The following is an 18,695-nucleotide window of genomic DNA, read 5'->3' as shown; positions in this document are numbered from 1 at the left end:
CGCAGCTCCTGCGTGCCGGCTGGAGCTATTTGTCGCTGTAGCCACCGTGCCCCCCCTCCCCCAACGGCCTGGGCACGCCTGCATTGACCGGACCGTGTCCCCCCTCCTGCCCAATGACCGCAATTGCCTTTCAGTCAGGCAGAGGCGATCGCAGGGCTGAGACAGCCGTCTGCTGTCTGGCATGCACTGGCGCACTGCGGCGCCGGCACATGCGCAGTTCAGACCTGATCAGCTGCTGTGCAAAAACGCACAGCAGCAATCAGGTCTGAATTAGGCCCTATGAACCTAGGAGTGATTTTCATGGTGGGGATATGTCGTAAATGTCTTGTCAGTCGTAAATGTCTTGTTAACAGACAGACTTTCGGCTTGAACTTGTAGTGCCTAGAAGCCTTATACAGATTCTTTCATACCTCATCTCAAATTATGACAAAGTGCTTGACAGTGTCACGGACTGCTGGAAGGGGTAATACAGGTATAAAAAGGAGAATGGCAACACGAACCCTACTCTCACTGGCAAAAGGTAGCATACTTTGTTTTACACTGGCCTTTCCCCCCCGCCAGTATAAAGATCGCTTATAATGCCTGAGGGGAAACGCGCCATTGCAGGCGGCGGAGCTTCTTCCTCAGGCAGCCAGCACACTTCTCAGCGCCATTTCCACCCAGCACACAGCAGGGTAAGACACGCTGATCCTCCTCTCCACATCTGACCCAGTATCAGGGTGCAAAAAAGGGGGGGAAGTGTATTATTTCGGTGCTAAATCCCATTATTGGCATTATATTAGCGCTTGAAAGGTCTCTGTGTATAAAAACGATACACAGGGATTTGTTATTTTGGCGCTGAGTTGTGGACTGGCAAATTCCTTTCTGTGTCCCTCTGACAGATTTTACTGTGGGTCTGTATCGAGTAGCCCTGGAGTGTCTGTGGTTTGATTTTGCACGGGTGTATCATGTCTGAGGCAGGGAGCTTTTCCCCTGAGGAAGCCATTTTAGGGACACAAGGATGTAATGTGGTGGCACTGCCGTCGCACCATGAGCCTGAATGGGTGAAAGAATTACGTGATAGTGTGAATCATATAAGTAAGAGATTGGATAAATCTGAGTCTCATGCAGAAAACTGGAGAAAATCCGTGGAAGACGTGATTTTTAATAGTTCTGCCATTTCATCCACAGGGGACCCCTCTGGTTCACAAAAAAGGTCATTTGTACAATTAGTACAAACTGATACCGACACGGACTCTGATTCCTGTGTCGACACCAGTGATTCCAGGGGAATTGATCCAAAATTGGCAAAAAAACATTCAATACATGATTGTTGCTATAAGGGAGGTGTTAGAGGTTACGGAGCCCCCTCCTTTACCACAGGAGAAGGCTTACTTTTATAAAGAGAAGAAACCTAATAGTTCAATTAGATCAGGCATGGTACCGAAGGATTGGCATATAGCCATTATTTAAAAAGAGATCTAAAAATCTTCCGGGAAACTACAGACCGGTTAGTTTAACATCTATAGTGGGGAAAATATTGGAAGGAATTCTAAGGGACGGCATACAGGAGTATTTACAGTCCGCTAGGATTATTAGCAAGAACCAGCATGGGTTTGTGAGGGACTGGTCATGTCAGACTAACTTAATTAGCTTCTACGAGGAAGTGAGCAATAATCTTGATCAAGGAAAAGCAGTGAATGTGGTCTTCCTAGATTTTGCAAAAGCCTTCGATACAGTTCCTCACAGGAGACTGATGATCAAATTAAAGGAGCTTGGCCTAGGAGCTTGCACACGGATAAGCAGCTGGCTGGATAGCAGGGTACAGCGAGTAGTGGTCAACGGGAAGTCCTCAACCTGGTCTCCAGTAGTCAGCGGAATACCACAAGGGTTCGTACTCGGACCACTACTGTTCAACATATTTATCAATGACCTAGAAATAGGCCTGGAAAGCACAGTGTCAATCTTTGCAGATGATACTAAACTGTGTAAGGTAATTAATTCAGAATTGGATGTGGAGTCCTTGCAGAATGATCTATCTAAACTTGAACTCTGGGCGCCTAAATGGAAAATGAGGTTCAGTACAGACAAATGCAAGGTTATGCATTTTGGGACTAAAAACAAATTTGCATCCTACATATTAAATGGGGAACGCCTAGGGGAAACAGAGTTGGAAAAAAGATTTGGGGATATTCATTGATAATAGGCTTAATGACCATACACAATGTCAAAACGCAGTAAAGAAGGCAAGTAAGGTGCTAGCATGCATAAAAAGGGGAATTGAGACAAGGGACTCGGATGTAATCATGCCGCTGTATAAGACATTTGTACGTCCGCACCTGGAATATTGTGTTCAGTTTTGGGCACCATTGTATAAAAAAGACATCGGTGAACTCGAAAGTGTTCAAAGGCGAACTACTAAATTGATTAAAGGCCTAGAAGCACTGGACTATAAGGAAAGACATACTAGGATGAATATGTATACACTAGAAAAGAGGTGCCTAAGAGGAGATATTATTAATATCTTCATATATGTAAAGGGACATCACAAAGAATTATCAGGGGAATTATTTATTAAAAGAACATAGTTTAGGACACGTGGGCACTCGCTGCGACTGGAGGAGAGAAAGTTCCGAACGCAACGGAGTAAAGTGTTCTTCACTGTTAGGGCAATCAAGATGTGGAATTCCCTGCCAGGGAAGGTGATAATGGCGGTCTCTGTAATTGGATTTAAAAAAGGAATGGATAAATTTCTGAATGAAAAAGCTATCCAAGGTTATAATACTTAAAATATCAACATGGTTAATCCAGGGGTAACATGAGTTATAGTAGCTAACTAGTCCTAAAACATTCTTCAGCAAGTATGTAGAATCATCACAACTTAAAACAGGTTGAACACGATGGGCAATTTGCCTCTTTTCAACCTCAAATACTATGTTACTATGTAATGTAACTTTCCCTCCATCTTATGAACTGAATGGATTCTTTGAGGGAGTCTGGACAAACCTTAAGAAGAAATTCCAGATTCCCAAAAGGATTCAGGCAGCTTACCCCTTTCCTGCAGAGGACAGGAAAAGGTGGGAGTCACCCCCCATTTTAGACAGTGCTCTATCAAGGTTAACAAAAAAGGTGATTCTCCCTGCGCCTGGTAGGCTTCACTAAAGGAGCCGGCAGACCGCAAGTTAGAGACTACATTGAGATCTATTTATGTGACACTACTCAGGCCTACCATTGCCTGTGCGTGGGTAAGTAGTGCTATAGAAAAGTGGTCAGAAAACTTGTCATCAGATATTGACACGATAGAGACGAGATACTCCTAATGTTAGGTCATATCAAGGACGCTGCTGCGTACATGCTGGAAGCCATGAAAGATATCGGTCTCTTGAGATCAAGAGCTGCTACCATGACGATTTCAGCTCGTAGGGCGTTGGGATTCGCCAATGGAATGCAGATGCGGATTCCAAAAGGAATATGGAGGCTCTCCCGTACAAGGGCGAGGCTTTGTTTGGAGATGGGCTGGATGCCTTAGCATCTGTGGCTACCGCAGGTAAGTCGACATTTCTCCCTAATGCTCCAGCGCCGGCAAAACAGACGTATCATTCTCAGATGCAGTCCTTTCGGCCCAATAAATACAAAAAGGGCAAAGGTTCCCCTTTCTTTGCAGGTAAAGGAAGGGGAAAGGGAAAAAAAGTCCACGGCGTCTCCAGGTTCACAGGAGCAGAAGTCAACCTCTGCTTCTGCAAAATCTTCAGCATGACGCTGGGGCTCCCTCACGGGAGTCCGCTCAGGTCGGGGCACGTCTGAAACTCTTCAGTCAGATTTGGGTTCATTCTGGCCTGGACCCATGGATTGTACAAATAGTGTCCTAGGGGTACAGGTTGGAGTTTCAAGGCGTTCCCCCATGCCGGTTTTTCAAATCTGCCTTACCAGCTTCTGTTCCAGCCAGGGAAGTGGTATCAGCAGCAATACAAAAATGATGTCAGGATCAAGTAATTGTCCTGGATCCCTTGTCACAACAAGGAGAAGGGTTTTAATTGAGTCTTTTCGTAGTACCGAATATCTACAAAGGTTCAAATTCAAGATGGAATCTCTAAGGGCAGTGATTTCCAGTCTGGAGGAGAAGGACTTCATGGTGTCAGTGGACATAAAATAAACCTACTTACATGTTCCTATCCTCCGCATCAAGCTTATCTGAGATTCGCAGTGCAGGATTGTCATTACCAATTTCAAACCTTACCATTCGGGCTGTCCACGGCACCGAGGGTATTTACCAAGGTGATGGCAGAGATGATGGTTCTCCTTCGAAAGCAAGGAGTCGACATAATTCCTTACTTGGACGATCTCCTGATAAAGGCAAGGTCCAAGGAAAAGTTGGTGCAGAGCATTGCACTCTCCCTGACAATACTTCAACAGCACGGTTGGATCATATATTTTCCAAAGTCACAGTTAGAACCGACGACAAGATTATCATTTCTGGGGATGATTCTGGACACAGAAGTACAGAGGGTATTTCTTCCAGTAGAAATGGCTCTGGAACTCCAGAGAATGGTCAAACAAATTCTAAAACCAACAAGGGTATCGATTCATCAATGCATACGTTTGTTGGGAAAGATGGTAGTGGCCTACGAGGCCCTACAGTTCCACCGATTCCATGCTAGAGTATTCCAGTGGGACCTATTGGACAAGTGGTCCGGATCCCATCTACACATGCATCAGAGGATAATCCTGTCGTCCAAAGCCAGAGTTTCGCTCCTGTTGTGGCTTCACAGTGCTCACCTCCTGGAAGGGCGCAGGTTCGGGATTCAGGATTGGGTCCTAGTAACCACGGATGCAAGTCTCCGAGGCTGGGGAGCAGTCACAAAAGGGGAAAGCTTCCAAGGAAGATGGTCAAGTCAAGAAACCTGTCTTCACATAAATATTCTGGAGTTGAGAGCCATTTACAACGGCCTTCTACAAGCGGTGCATCTTCTTCAAGGTCATCCCATACAGGTCCAGTCAGACAATGTAACAGCAGTGGCGTACATAAACCGTCAGGGCGGAACGAAAAGCAGAATGGCAATGGCAGAGGTGACAAAGATACTCCTTTGGGCAGAATGACATGCAAGAGCTCTGTCGGCAATTTTCATTCCGGGAGTGGACAACTGGGAAGCGGACTTCCTCAGCAGACACGATCTCCACCCAGTAGAATGGGGCCTACACCAAGAAGTCTTCGCAGAGGTGACGGGTCATTGGGGAGTTCCTCAAGTAGACATGATGGCATCTCGTCTCAACAAGCAGCTTCAGTGATATTGTTCCAGGTCGAGAGACCCACAAGCAATAGCAGTGGATGCACTTGTGACCCAGTGGGTGTTTTGGTCAGTTTATGTGTTCCCTCCACTTCCACTAATACCAAAGATTCTCAAGATCATAAGAAGAACGGGGGTTCGAGCGATCCTCATTGTCCCAGACTGGCCAAGGAGGGCTTGGTATCCAGATCTTCAGGAGTTACTCATAGAAGATCCTCAGCCTCTTCCTCTTCGCGAGGTCCTGCTGCGGCAGTGGCCGTGCGTGTATCAAGACTTACTGCGGCTACGTTTGACGGCATGGCTGTTGATCGCCGGATCCTAGCCTGAAAGGGTATTCCCAAAGAAGTCATTCCCACCCTTATTCAGGCCAGGAAAGGAGTAACGTCTAGACATTACCACCGTATTTGGAGAAAATATGTGTCCTGGTGTGAGACCAAGAAGGCTCCAACAGAAGAATTTCAGTTAGGACGTTTTCTCCATTTTCTTCAGGCGGGTGTGGATGCAGGCTTAAGATTGGGTTCAATCAAGGTCCAAATTTCGGCTTTGTCCGTTTTCTTTCAGAAACAATTGGCCCCCCTTCCGGAAGTTCAGACGTTCGTGATGGGGGTTCTGCACATCCAACCTCCTTTTGTGCCTCCTACGGCACCGTGGGATCTTAACGCGGTGTTGCGGTTCCTTCAATCAGATTGGTTTGAACCTCTCTAGTAGGTGGAGTTAAAGTTCTCACTTGGAAAGTGGTCATGCTTTTGGCCTTGGCATCCGCAAGGAGGGTGTCTGAGTTAGGGGCTTTGTCTCACAAGAGCCCTTATTTAATCTTCCTTGAAGATAGGGCTGAACTACGAACTCGTCAGCAATTTCTTCCGTCAGCAATTTCTTCCAAAGGTGGTTTCTTCCTTACATGTGAACCAACCTATTGTGCTGCCAGTGGCTACTGACACCTTAGCTGCTTCAAAGTCTCTGGACGTGGTCAGAGCATTGAAAACTTATGTCACGAGAACAGCTCGGATAAGGAAAACAGAGGCACTGTATGTCCTGTATGATCCCAACAAGATTGGGTGCCCTGCTTCTAAGCAGACGATTGTGCGCTGGATCAGAGGTACGATTCAGCACGCTTATTCCACAGCAGGATTGCCGATACTGAATTCGGTGAATGCCCATTCTACAAGGAAGGTGGGCTCGTCCTGGGCGGCTGCCCGGGGGATCTTGGCATTACAGCTTTGCTGAGCAGCTACTTGGTCGTGGACAAACACGTTTGCTGAGTTTTACAAGTTTGACACCTTGGCCGCTGATGACCTAAAGTTCTGCAGGGACATCCGCACTCTCCCGCCCGTACTGGAGCTTTGGTATAACCCCATGGTACTGAAGTGGACCCCAGCATCCTCTAGGATGTATGAGAAAACAGGATTTTATTACCTACTGGTAAATCCTTTTCTCCTAGTCCGTAGAGGATGCTGGGCACCCAGCCCAGTGCGTTATTTACCTGCAGTTTGTTATATTGTTGTAAGTTTTACACAGGTGTTGTGTTAAAATTGTTTTCAGCACGTAGCTGCAATGGTCATGCTTGTAGGCATGTGTTATATTAATTGCCATGTTGTGCGGCATGGTTGAAGTGTGAGCTGGTATGAATCTCACCATTAACTTAAAAGTAAATCCTTTTCTCGAAATGTCCGTATCCCTGGGCACAGTTTCTATACTGAGGTCTGGAGGAGGGGCATAGAGGAGGAGCCAGTTCACACTCTGGAAAAGTCTTAAAGTGCCCATGGCTCCTGCGGAACCGTCTATACCCCATGGTACTGAAGTGGACCCCAGCATCCTCTACGGACTAGGAGAAAAGGATTTACCGGTAGGTATTAAAATCCTGTTTTACAAGATCCTGGTTCACTCAAACAGTTTACCCATTACTCTCAGGGTGGTATGATGAAGAAAAACTCTAACATTAAAATTCTTGTAAAGTACTTTGAAGAGTTTGGAGGTAAACTCTACTCACTTCTCAGAGACAATGGGCCTAATTCAGACCTGGGCCAGTATTTACTAATATTCGTGTTTGAGTCGGTTTGTGTAGTGTTAAAACTCGTTTTGTATCGGGTGCATTTTCATGCAACTTTTTTAATCCATATACGCAAAGTTACGAAGCAGTCGACTGTATGGTTGTCGTGTTTTCCGATGTCCATGCAAGTCGTGTTTTTTGGGCACATTTACAGCCGTCATTGTCGTTTGCGTACGTGTTTTTGATGTATTTGCTGTTTTTTTTCCCCTAAGTTAAACGCGGCAGGGTTTTTTTTTCCCGCGGCCGCATTTTCAATTTCAGTTTTGATTTTCATCCCCGTTCGGGATTGGTTGTGTTTCAGATGGTAGGAGTGTCTGTGCGCAACCATATAAATACGCCCCAAACCGTCCGTACCTCGTGGGTTTAGTTAGTGGTGAGGAGGAGGGAGGTTGTGCTGTGGAGGTAGGTGAATTTGTGGTTTGGTGAGGAGTGTTGGTAGCGATTTCTGAGTGTGGTATTGTGTTTGAGAGTAGTCTTGTCATTCTTGTTGTCTTGTATTTTGTGGTTTTGTCTCATTTTTAGTCCAAATTATTTTTCTTTATAGTCCCTTGTCAGTATTTGTGTGAGTGTATGTGTGTGAGTTGTGTAGTGGTAGTGGAGGAGTGTGTTGTTTTTTTTTTTTTTCTGTGTTAACTGTTTAGACACACAATTATGTGTGACTCAGAGGTGGGTGAGGTGGAGGGTGTGAGTGAGGGGGAGGAGGTCGGTCAGGTGGAGGAGGTGGGTGAGGTTGCTGCAGCAGCCTCAAGTGATAGTGACAGTCAGAGTGCTCCGCAGCCACGCACCACTACTAAGACTGGGCGGAATGTAAAGTTTAGTTTTGCTGAAAATGTGGCATTGGTGCGTGAGCTGATGAAGTATCAGAGGCAGCTATTTGGCCCTGAGTCCGCCAAGGTGCCAACACGGAGGAAGACAGTGTTGTGGGCGAAAGTTGTTGCTGCTGTCAATAGTGAGGGGGTGGTCAAGCGGACGGAGGACACGTGCCGCAAACGGTACTATGACATAAAGCGACGTGTCAAGTCCAAAATGGCCAAGGAGGCGAAGTCGGCTCGGAAAACCGGTGGTGGGCAGCCCTATATTGCAACATATCTGGAGTATGAGGAGCCCATGTGGAGTGTAATCCCTCCAGAAGTTGTCTCTGCAACCCATGTCCGGGATTCAGATAGGCCCAGGAAGAATGGTGAGCATGTGTATTTGCATTTACATTCTATGGTTTTTTTTTGTTTGTTTTTTAAATGTGTGTCATGTGACGTTGCATATTACTCCCATCTTCAAGTGTGTGTCAGCAAATACATTGTTTTGGTTAATGTTTTATACAAAAGCCAATGTAACATCTTACTTTATTGTATGTCATGTGTTTTTCGGACAGATATTTTGCATGTGTAGTTTGGACTTGGTGTGTCTCTGAATTGTCCTGCAATAATGTTTTCCTTTTGGCCGATTTTTTAATTATAATTGTGACTATGTTTTATATTTAAGTGATCCATGTGCAATGTTTTAAAAACAGTGGTTGTCATGTTAGAGGCTGGAGTACTGGAAAGTGGTTTGGAATCCACTTACATGTGTAGTGTCATTATTAGATAATGTTAATTTTTTAATTAAATTAACAATATTTTTTTTTGCTTGTATTTGTACCGTGACACCACACTGCAGTGTAATTTTTGTGAACAATTGCTACATTTTGTTTTGGCTCATATAGTGGTAAGGTGTCTTTGTAGTGCCACATCACAGAGCTATTTATATATTGCATCTGTAATTTTTTTCCTTTCAATACAAAATGAAGATGTGTGTGTTTATTTTTGTGTTGTTTTTTTCTTTAACTTGTGGCCTATGTCAGTGTCCTGTACATGTTTTCCTGTGTTGATGTTGCCATAGTGCATGTGTTTTGGTCAATGTTTTTTTTTTTTTTGTATTTCCGGTCCTTATGTTTTTTATAAATAAAAACCAAGCATTTCTTCAAGAATAAATGTTTATAAGCATTATGGGTGGATGTATATACAATAGCATGATTATTATTTTTTTTTTTTTTTTTTTATACAGTGTTAGAAAAAAGCAGTACTACTCGTCGGCCAGTAACTCCTATCACATCTGATGATGATGACGCTGCGGAAGCAGGTAAAGTGTCCATTGTAGTATAGGGTATCCTTGTAAAGGAATGGCCATAACAAAATTGCACTTTCATTAAAAGGTCCATCAAAAGAAGTATGGAGCAGCAGAAGTGGCACTTCTGAAAGACATCACCACAAAAAACCTGTGGCCGAAAAGAAAGCAAGGTCGTATGTCCCGGCCCAAACACAGCAGGTTACCCCGCCACGAAGATTATCATCCGTATGTTCTGTCCCCCCACTCCAAATTTTGGACACACCTCCAAGACGTCATCCACACTCCCCTCATCTTGATTGTGAGTATCAAACTGAAAAAAATGTCTAAAATTTCAGTACGTAATCAAAATATTTCATACCCGCATTAAGTCAAAACACATCAAAAACGTCAATACTTACCGCAGTAAGTAAAAGCTGAAATGTAATCCAAGCAAAATGTCCTTGTCCACATCCAGTAAAGATATGTATGTCCACTTGAGCCATACAGTATGACATTGTGTGTAAGATGCTGCAACAAAAAAGCATGTTGGTTTTATTGCAAAAAGTAAGGTTGTTTTTCCACATTTCACATGTGTGTTTGAGGTAACATTGCAAAATACATATAAAAACATTACTATGTTTGTTTGAACAAAGCTATAAGGTAACACATTATGTATTCCAATGTGTTTTTATGGTGGAGTATGTGTAAGCTACAATAAAACTGAAGTGTTTGCTTTCACAATTAAGTAACCAGACACATTTGCCACAAACAGGTATATGTATGTATTTAAGCTATGAGTGATAATGTTGCTTGTAAGCAACAGTGAATGACATGTGTTCCATGTGTAGAGATTTGTTTACATTTCTCAAACATATGGATAGCTAATGGAGATTTGTTTAACATTTCAGCTTCTAGTCCTGGGAACAGCATCCCTCCGCAACAACAGCAACACAGTGACATGGAGGAGACAAACATCTTATAAATGCAGCCATTAATGCAAGGAATGAGCCCCCCAGCACCTGTGAGTACACCACCACAGCAAAGCACACCACCACCACAACACAGCCCAACAACACCAGGAACACAAGGCCCTGATCGGGTGTTTTGGACCATTTGGGCTAGACAGCAGGCCACTAATGAAGATTGCCTGCGTAAGCAGACACAAATGTTTGCAAGCCTACCATCTCACCTCAGAAAAATATCAAGAAATCTGAGTAGACAAAATGAACAAACAACCAGAATAGGCAATACCATGGAACTCATGCGTACAGACATTACACAGGTCATGGGCAACTTACAGCGCATAATGGAAGAACAGCATAGACAACAGCAAAGTTATATGAAAGTTTATTCCGAATAGTAGACAATCAAAATGCTGCTACACGTGAACTCAATGCCACCCTCACTAACCTGAATGAAACACTCAGATGCATGCAGCAACAGCAAACAAGCAGCAGTTCTGGTACGACTACTCCAAATATCACGCCAGTCTCATCACCAAAAACAGTGAAGAGAAAAAAGAGACTCTTTTGTGGGCGCACTCTTTACTTTTAAACAATAATGTAGATATTACATGAATTAAATACGGAAAGAATCTAAGTATAAGATATAACTTTTATTAGCATCATGGAATAAAAGAATGTGTAATCGTCTAATGAGGTAACAATCCAATGTATACTGAAATTGGGATAACAGAAAATTATGTTGATCCTCAGTAACACAAACTGATAATAAGTAAATAAATGTTCAATTAGTAACAAGTCAATACTAAAATTAGCATAATCAGTCCCGATTGCATAAATCTAGTAAGAATGCCATGAAAATAAATCAAATATAACGCCTCCAAAATATATTTGGGCTGCCTAAACTGGTTGGCCCTATAACCATGCAAAATCAAATTATGATATTAATTTTCCCGCTATTTGAGCAGGGGATAGAGCAGATGAGAAAAAGATAGTAGTGTGAATCTGCTGTCAGCGTTAGACTCAGAGCGTAACAGACCAATATGAGCTCTACAATACCGGGTATTCCTCAATGGTCACCCACTAGAGTACTGACCCAGCCCGACACTGATTAGCTTCCAAGATCGGACGGTTTCGGGCGTTTACAGTGTGGTATGATAGTAGAGGATTGCGGATGATGGCAAGGGCTCTGGAATCACTGATGAGAGTTCACTAAATGTATAGTAGAAAGAAAAAGATGGATCTGCTGCCAATGTTAGACAGGGATAAACCCTGAATCAATGGTGAGAGTCCACGAAACAGATATAAAGGATGAAAGCAGATAATAGTGCCAATCAGCTATACATGCCTTGCCAAAGATTACATACTAATGAATACATATCAATTTATGAATGATGTCAAAACTAGGATTCTTAGTATGCACACACAATAACAAATGATAGAAAGTGATGAATTCTGCACATGAATGCAAGAAACATAGTATCAGGATTTGAAATGTAACAGCAATGTTGCCAGTGCTCCCTGTTTGAGCCCAAAAGCAAAAAAATGAATGAAAAAAATAAAATAAATAAATAAAATAAATTATACTTTGTAAATGTTGCTGATTCCAGGTCACAAAGGACACACTGATCTATTGGTCTATGAATACAAGGAACATAGTATCAGGATTTGAAATGTAACAGCAATGTTGCCAATGCTCCCTGTGGTTCCAGGTCACAAAGGACCCACTGATCTATTGATATAAATATCGTATCTCCTATCAAAAAATGAGTAACATCAAATGATCAAATTATATCAATTAACTGAATGAAAAATAAATAAATTACACAGCCAGCGGTTAAATTAACAAGTAACAAGATAGAAATACACTGCCGGGGTTAAGTCGGTAAATGATGCGATATTACCCGCAAGGTAGTCGAAGGGAAAAAGGTCCCAGATGTGAATGATGGTCCTGAAATGAAGTGGGGTGTGGAGTTTTTATAGAATGTAGTCACATTCCAGGACATGAGGCACGTATGCCGGGCAGACTCGTTGAGATCGGGTTTTGATCTGGAGACAGTCTTGATGACGTAACTCAGCGGGGCTGGTACAGACACTGGGCAGCGAGGCGGCGGCTGATTGTGATGGATGTACGGCTTTCAACGGTAAAGAGGATCGGCGATGAGCACACGGAAGCTGGTACGGACACTGGGCAGCGAGGCGGCGGCTGATTGTAGTAAATGTACGGCATTCAACGGCAGAAGGGGACCAGCGATGAGCACACGGAAGACGCGTTTCACCCATGACACGGGCTTGATCACTTCCTGTGAGTCTCATCGCCACCAAGACGCTCCACCAGAGCACGACAACATGACAGTGCTAAAGGCAAAGGGCAGGACAAGCAGCCACCAAAAAAAAAGTGAAAAAAATACAAGTTAGACATTTGGGATAAGTAACTCAAAATAGTTCGTAAGTGAATTTTTGTGAAAAATATATAACACTTAGCTCCTTGACACTTTTTTCAACATCATTAATTATAAGTGCTACAAACAAAACCAAAAAAATTGTACGCACATTTATTCTTTACCATTTTTTTTTTGGTATTGGAGGAGGGAAATGTTGATGGAGCCACACATACATGTTAGCAGGAAGTAAACTGACCACTTGATTTTTTTCTAATCATTACTCTTTCTAGATTCCAATCATTCTCTTTTCCTGCAGACACAATAATTGGCAGCCAGGCAGAATGTCTTTAGCAGGAAGTAAACTGACCACTTGATTTTTTTCTTATCATTACTTTTTCTAGATTCCAATCATTCTCTTTTCCTGCAGACACAATAATTGGCAGCCAGGCAGAATGTCTTTAGTAGGAAGTAAACTGACCACTTGATTTTTTTCTAATCATTACTCTTTCTAGATTCCAATCATTCTCTTTTCCTGCAGACAATCCAAATTACAATGTTATTGATACATATTTTAGCTTTCTTCTCTATACAACATTACAAGAATAACCCAATTGAGTTGCGTAAAAAAATTGTAATATGTTTGCTTTGTTTTGTTTTAAAAACATTGTCAAAATGAATGTCAGTATTGTTGGGACATGTTTGTGTGTGTTAAAAATTAGTAAGATTGTTTTTACACATGATGCTGAAACAAACAAATATGTTCTTTTACTACAAAAATCAAAGAATGTGTATAATAATGTATATGTGTGGGAAACTATGTATTTACTTACACATCATCAAGTTTACAGCATCAAACATTAGGAAATAAATTATTCCTGATTACAGTAAGTTTGTGTGTCTTAAATATGATGGTGCATCACACATAGGGACACATGTATTCCTCAAGGCTAACATATTATATGTTGAGGAGTGTTTTTTGGGAACACATGTTCTCAAACTCGGCCCTCAGAAACACACACAGTGCATGTTTTGCAGGTCTCCTCACAGATTCACAAGTGACATAATTAGCTTCACCTGTGAACCTTTTAACATATGTGTGTGAGAAATTCATACACCTGTGCTTCTACTGGGTTACGTGAAAAACATGCACTGTGTGTGGTCCTGCGGGACGATTATGAGAACCTGTGCATTAGGACGTTACACACAATGATAAAGTAAAATACTAAATGGATTATGTGGGCTTGTAAGAAATTAGCACTGCAAGTTTACGATCACTTCTCCAGACTTAATGCATAATCTGTTGTTTTGAGTTTAAAAATACACACAAGACACATGCAACATTTGTTTTTAATAAAGCAAGGGTATGTTTGTATGTGTCAAGGAGACAGACACATTCTGAGTAATGGTTTTGGTGAAAAAAAAACAAAACATCTATTTATGATTACACAACAAATGAAATAAGCAAACCAAACTTACCTTTAGAAATAGCGATTGATGATCTCTTGCCTAACCTGCCTCCCTACATCTGTACTCCAAGTTTCACCAGATGTCTCTAATTCCTCTGCGTGCTGGCTGCTTTCTTCCTCCTCCTCAACATGTGGCAGATGTTGTTGCAAACACATGTTATGAAGAAAGCAGCAGCAGAACACAATTTGAGTCACCTTGGAGGGACTATACAACAGAAGGCCACCAGACTCATCCAGACACCGAAACCTAGATTTCAACACACCAAAACATCTTTCTATTACATTCCGCGTGGACTTATGTGCATGATTGTAATTGTGTTCAGCAGGGGTATCAGGTCGGGACAATGGAGATAGAAGCCAAGAGAAACAGCCATATCCTCCATCACCTAAAAGACAGATATAGTAAGGTGATTCATGTTAAGATACACCAACACATAAGTAACACACTGTGGAGCAGATGTATTAACCTGAAGAAGGCATAAGGAAGTGAAAAAACAGTGATATGTGCAAGGTAATAAAGGCAGCAGACAATCTGTTCCTAAATGTTCATTTACATATTGGAGCTGATTGGCTGGTGCCTTTATCACCTTGCAGATATCACTGGTTTCTCACTTCCTTATGCCTTCTACATGTTAATACATCTGCACCTGTCTTTGGACAAAGTATACGCAGGCCTACACATATCAAATTACATACCCAGCAGCCATCCATCTGGCATTTGTCCGTCCTCAAACTTATCAAAGAGGGATGACTGACTGAGGATGAAGGAGTCATGGCAGCCCCCAGGGTAACCAGCAACAACACTCATTATTTTGAGATTTGCATCACAAACCACCTGCACATTTGTGGAGTGTTCGAAATGGCGGTTTGTATATATGTGCTGCCTGCCCCTAGGTGGTCTCAGCTGAATGTGTTTGCAATCTATGGCTCCAAGCACATTGGGCATGCCAGCCAGCTCATAGAAATCTACCCTGACGGCATGCCACTGAGACTCCTGGGTAGGGAAGCAGATTGAGGCCTCGATGTGGGGCTGCAAAACAGCCAACACCTGTGTGTATATTTTAAAGAACAATAAACATGAGATTTTAGGACAGAACTGCCCACTGAGAAATTAAAACAAACACAAAACAGAAGAGGTAGTTAGGTATACATCACCTGGGTTAAGATTCTGGAAAATGAGGGCTGTGAGATTCCTATGACATCCCCAGACACAGCCTGAAAGCTGCCAGTAGCCAGAAAGTGCAACACAGCCAGGAGTTTGTGCAGGCCTGAGACAGAGCGAGAGCGTGCTGTCTCAGGGTCTAGGCCCAGTTTGACAAGGTCATACAGACGGAAAATGTTGTTACGATTTAGACGGAACATCTGTATGACCTTATCATCGGACAATGCGTTCAAGTTTAAACGTCCCCTAAAAAAACGAGGCCTGCGCAGCCTCCGCGGAACCTGTACAACCTGCTGACCATGTTTAGTTTCTTGGCCCTGGTTACTTACAGGCTGATGTCTGAGGAATCCCACAGCACACAAAAGATCACTGGCCCACAGTCCTGCTGCCATTTCTGAGTGTAGGTGTATTGAAATGGGCCTAACATCCTTTTATAGACATCCTAATTCAGGTGTGAGTGATTTTTTATTTGCAACACATGTAAACACGACTGAAAAAAGCAGGTCTATTTTTTTGCCGCTTTTTTTAACGAATCGCAAAAAAATACGACCGCATTTGAACACTCAGAGACTAACACCCAAATACGAATGAATAGTGAATTCCCGTATTCTATATAAAAACAGCCGCGTTTGACCGATGGTCTACTCATTCGTATTTGTGAACGTTGTCATTCAAACCATTACGAATAGTCCAAACACTGCCGAGAATGGTGCTTAGTGAATTCCCGGATTGGGACTTAGAAAAAAAAACCACAAATCGGACAAACTCGATTTTTTAGTAAATATTGGCCCTGGACACTGCTACAACAGCATTCGCAGGCTGAAGCCCGGTGAGGTATGCGCATGCGCACACAGTAAGATGCAACGACATCGCACTTGTGCGATCACCTCTGCCTGTCAGTCCGGTGGGAGGGGGCATAGCGGTGGTGTTAAAGGGGCGTTGTCTCGTCATTGTGCAGGTGTATCCTGACAATTTGCAGGGCGGACCACGGCGGCTGCGTGATGTCACACGCAGCCGCTGTAACCCGAAACATGGTGGGTAGTCGCCTGACTTCGCAGCTAGTCTGCGTAGGCAATGGGCTACTCGAAATGTGAAAAGCATGGCTGCTATGCTATGCTTTCGCATGTCTGCAGGGGAGGCTGGATCCGGGCGGACTTGCCTTGTGCTGGATGTCCCCCCACATGTCTAAGAATTTGATCACATTATGGCACATAGCGTCCCCATATAATGTCACACAATGTCCCCATATTACGGTACACAATGTCATCATATAATGCCACAGAGCATCCCCAATATATGGCACACAGTGTCCCCGCATTTTGGCACACAGCATCCCCATATAATGCCACACCGTGTCCCCACATTATGGCACACAGCATCCCCCTATAATGCCAAACAGCGTCCCCATATTATGGCACACAGTATCCCCATATAATGCCACACAGTGTCCCCACATATCCCACACAGCGTCCCCATATTATGCCACAGTGTCCCCTACTTATGCCATACACAGTGTCCCCATATTATGTCATGCAACAGTTAATAGCAGCAACTTGATGCTTGGCTGACCGCAGGGATGGTGATAATAGAGTACTTCATCTGGCTGCAGTGTGTGGACTGACTGCACTTATCTGATGGACGTGCAGAGCCGCCATGACGAGCAGAGTCCCAGCCGAAGTGGGGTGGGAGGGGTTGGAGTCTCCGTAGTCAGTGTGGTCTCTGGCCGGAAGTGTAGGGCCCCGTGGCAGGCTGGAGACTCTAGTCAGTGCAACAGCAGCTTTTATGTGCGCTGCCCCTCTCTTCTGTGATTACCGGTGAATGGACAGAAAGTGGAGCAGAAGTTTTAAGTAAGCAGTGAGCTGCACTCTAGCTCTGCTGCCCCCTAGAGCCCGGCGCCCGAGGCTTGCTACACCATAGTCGTCGCCCACCCCCCGCTCTCTAGTTCCAGTACTGTTTTAACTGAAACAAATCTTATAAACATATGTGTAAAGTTTTTATTCGTATACCATCATCTGTTTTTTCTCTGACGTCCTAGTGGATGCTGGGAACTCCGTAAGGACCATGGGGAATAGACGGGCTCCGCAGGAGACTGGGCACTCTAAAAGAAAGATTAGGTACTATCTGGTGTGCACTGGCTCCTCCCTCTATGCCCCTCCTCCAGACCTCAGTTAGAATCTGTGCCCGGCCAGAGCTGGATGCACCTAGTGGGCTCTCCTGAGCTTGCTAGAAAGAAAGTATTTGTTAGGTTTTTTATTTTCAGTGAGATCTGCTGGCAACAGACTCACTGCTACGTGGGACTGAGGGGAGAGAAGCAAACCTACCTGCGTGCAGCTAGATTGTGCTTCTTAGGCTACTGGACACCATTAGCTCCAGAGGGTTCGAACACAGGGCCTGACCTCGATCGTCCGTTCCCGGAGCCGCGCCGCCGTCCCCCTTGCAGAGCCAGAAGACAGAAGAAAGGAGATAAAATCGGCGGCAGAAGACTCCGGTCTTCATTAAGGTAGCGCACAGCATTGCAGCTGTGCGCCATTGCTCCCACTGCACACCACACACGCCGGTCACTGTAGGGTGCAGGGCGTGGGGGGGGGGCGCCCTGGGCAGCAATAAGTATACCTTTTGGCAATATATACACATAATACAGTATGGAAAACTGTATATGTGTAAAACTCCCGCCATTTTTAGTCAGAAACAGGACAGAAGCCCGCCGCTGAGGGGGCCGGGCCTTCTTCCTCAGCACACCAGCGCCATTTTCTTTTCACAGCTCCGCTGGAAGGAAGCTCCCCAGGCTCTCCCCGGCAGTATCCTGGTACACAAAGGGTGAAAAGAGAGGGGGGGGCGACATAAATTTAGGTGCAAAATTTGTATATACAGCAGCTACTGGGTAAACACTGAGTTGTAGTGTAATCCCTGGATTATATAGCGCTGGGGTGTGTGCTGGCATACTCTCTCTCTGTCTCTCCAAAGGGCCTTGTGGGGGAACTGTCCTCAAATAGAGCATCCCCTGTGTGTGTGGTGTGTCGGTACGCGTGTGTCGACATGTCTGAGGTAAAAGGCTCCTCTAAGGAGGTGATAGAGCGGATATGTGTGTGAGAGGGTGTCGCCGTCGACAACGCCGACACCTGTTTGGATATGTGTAAGTGCTAAGGTGAATTTATTGCACAAAAGGTTAGGGAACAGACAGGAAATCTACCCATGTCTGTCCCTATGTCACAGAGACCTTCAGAGTCTCTCAATGCTCACTATCCATAATAACAAACACTGGTATCGACATGGAGTTTAACTCCACTGTCGACTAAGATAATGCAAAGTTACAGCCAAGATGGCTATA

At 43.9% G+C, this 18,695-nt stretch overlaps 1 protein-coding gene and 1 pseudogene across 1 annotated transcript in view; one reads left to right on the top strand and one right to left on the bottom strand.

The window, feature by feature from the left end:
* The window catches only part of REC114 (REC114 meiotic recombination protein), a 693,231-nt gene that overhangs the window by 278,869 nt on the left and 395,667 nt on the right, over window positions 1–18,695 (top strand). The window lies entirely within an intron of this gene.
* LOC134936999 (5S ribosomal RNA) lies at window positions 11,403–11,521 on the bottom strand (annotated as a pseudogene).

Source organism: Pseudophryne corroboree, chromosome 6 (assembly GCF_028390025.1).
Source record: "Pseudophryne corroboree isolate aPseCor3 chromosome 6, aPseCor3.hap2, whole genome shotgun sequence".
NCBI lineage: Eukaryota > Metazoa > Chordata > Amphibia > Anura > Myobatrachidae > Pseudophryne > Pseudophryne corroboree.
Note: the sequence above shows the minus strand (reverse complement) of the source record. Positions and strands in the feature narration are given on the sequence as shown.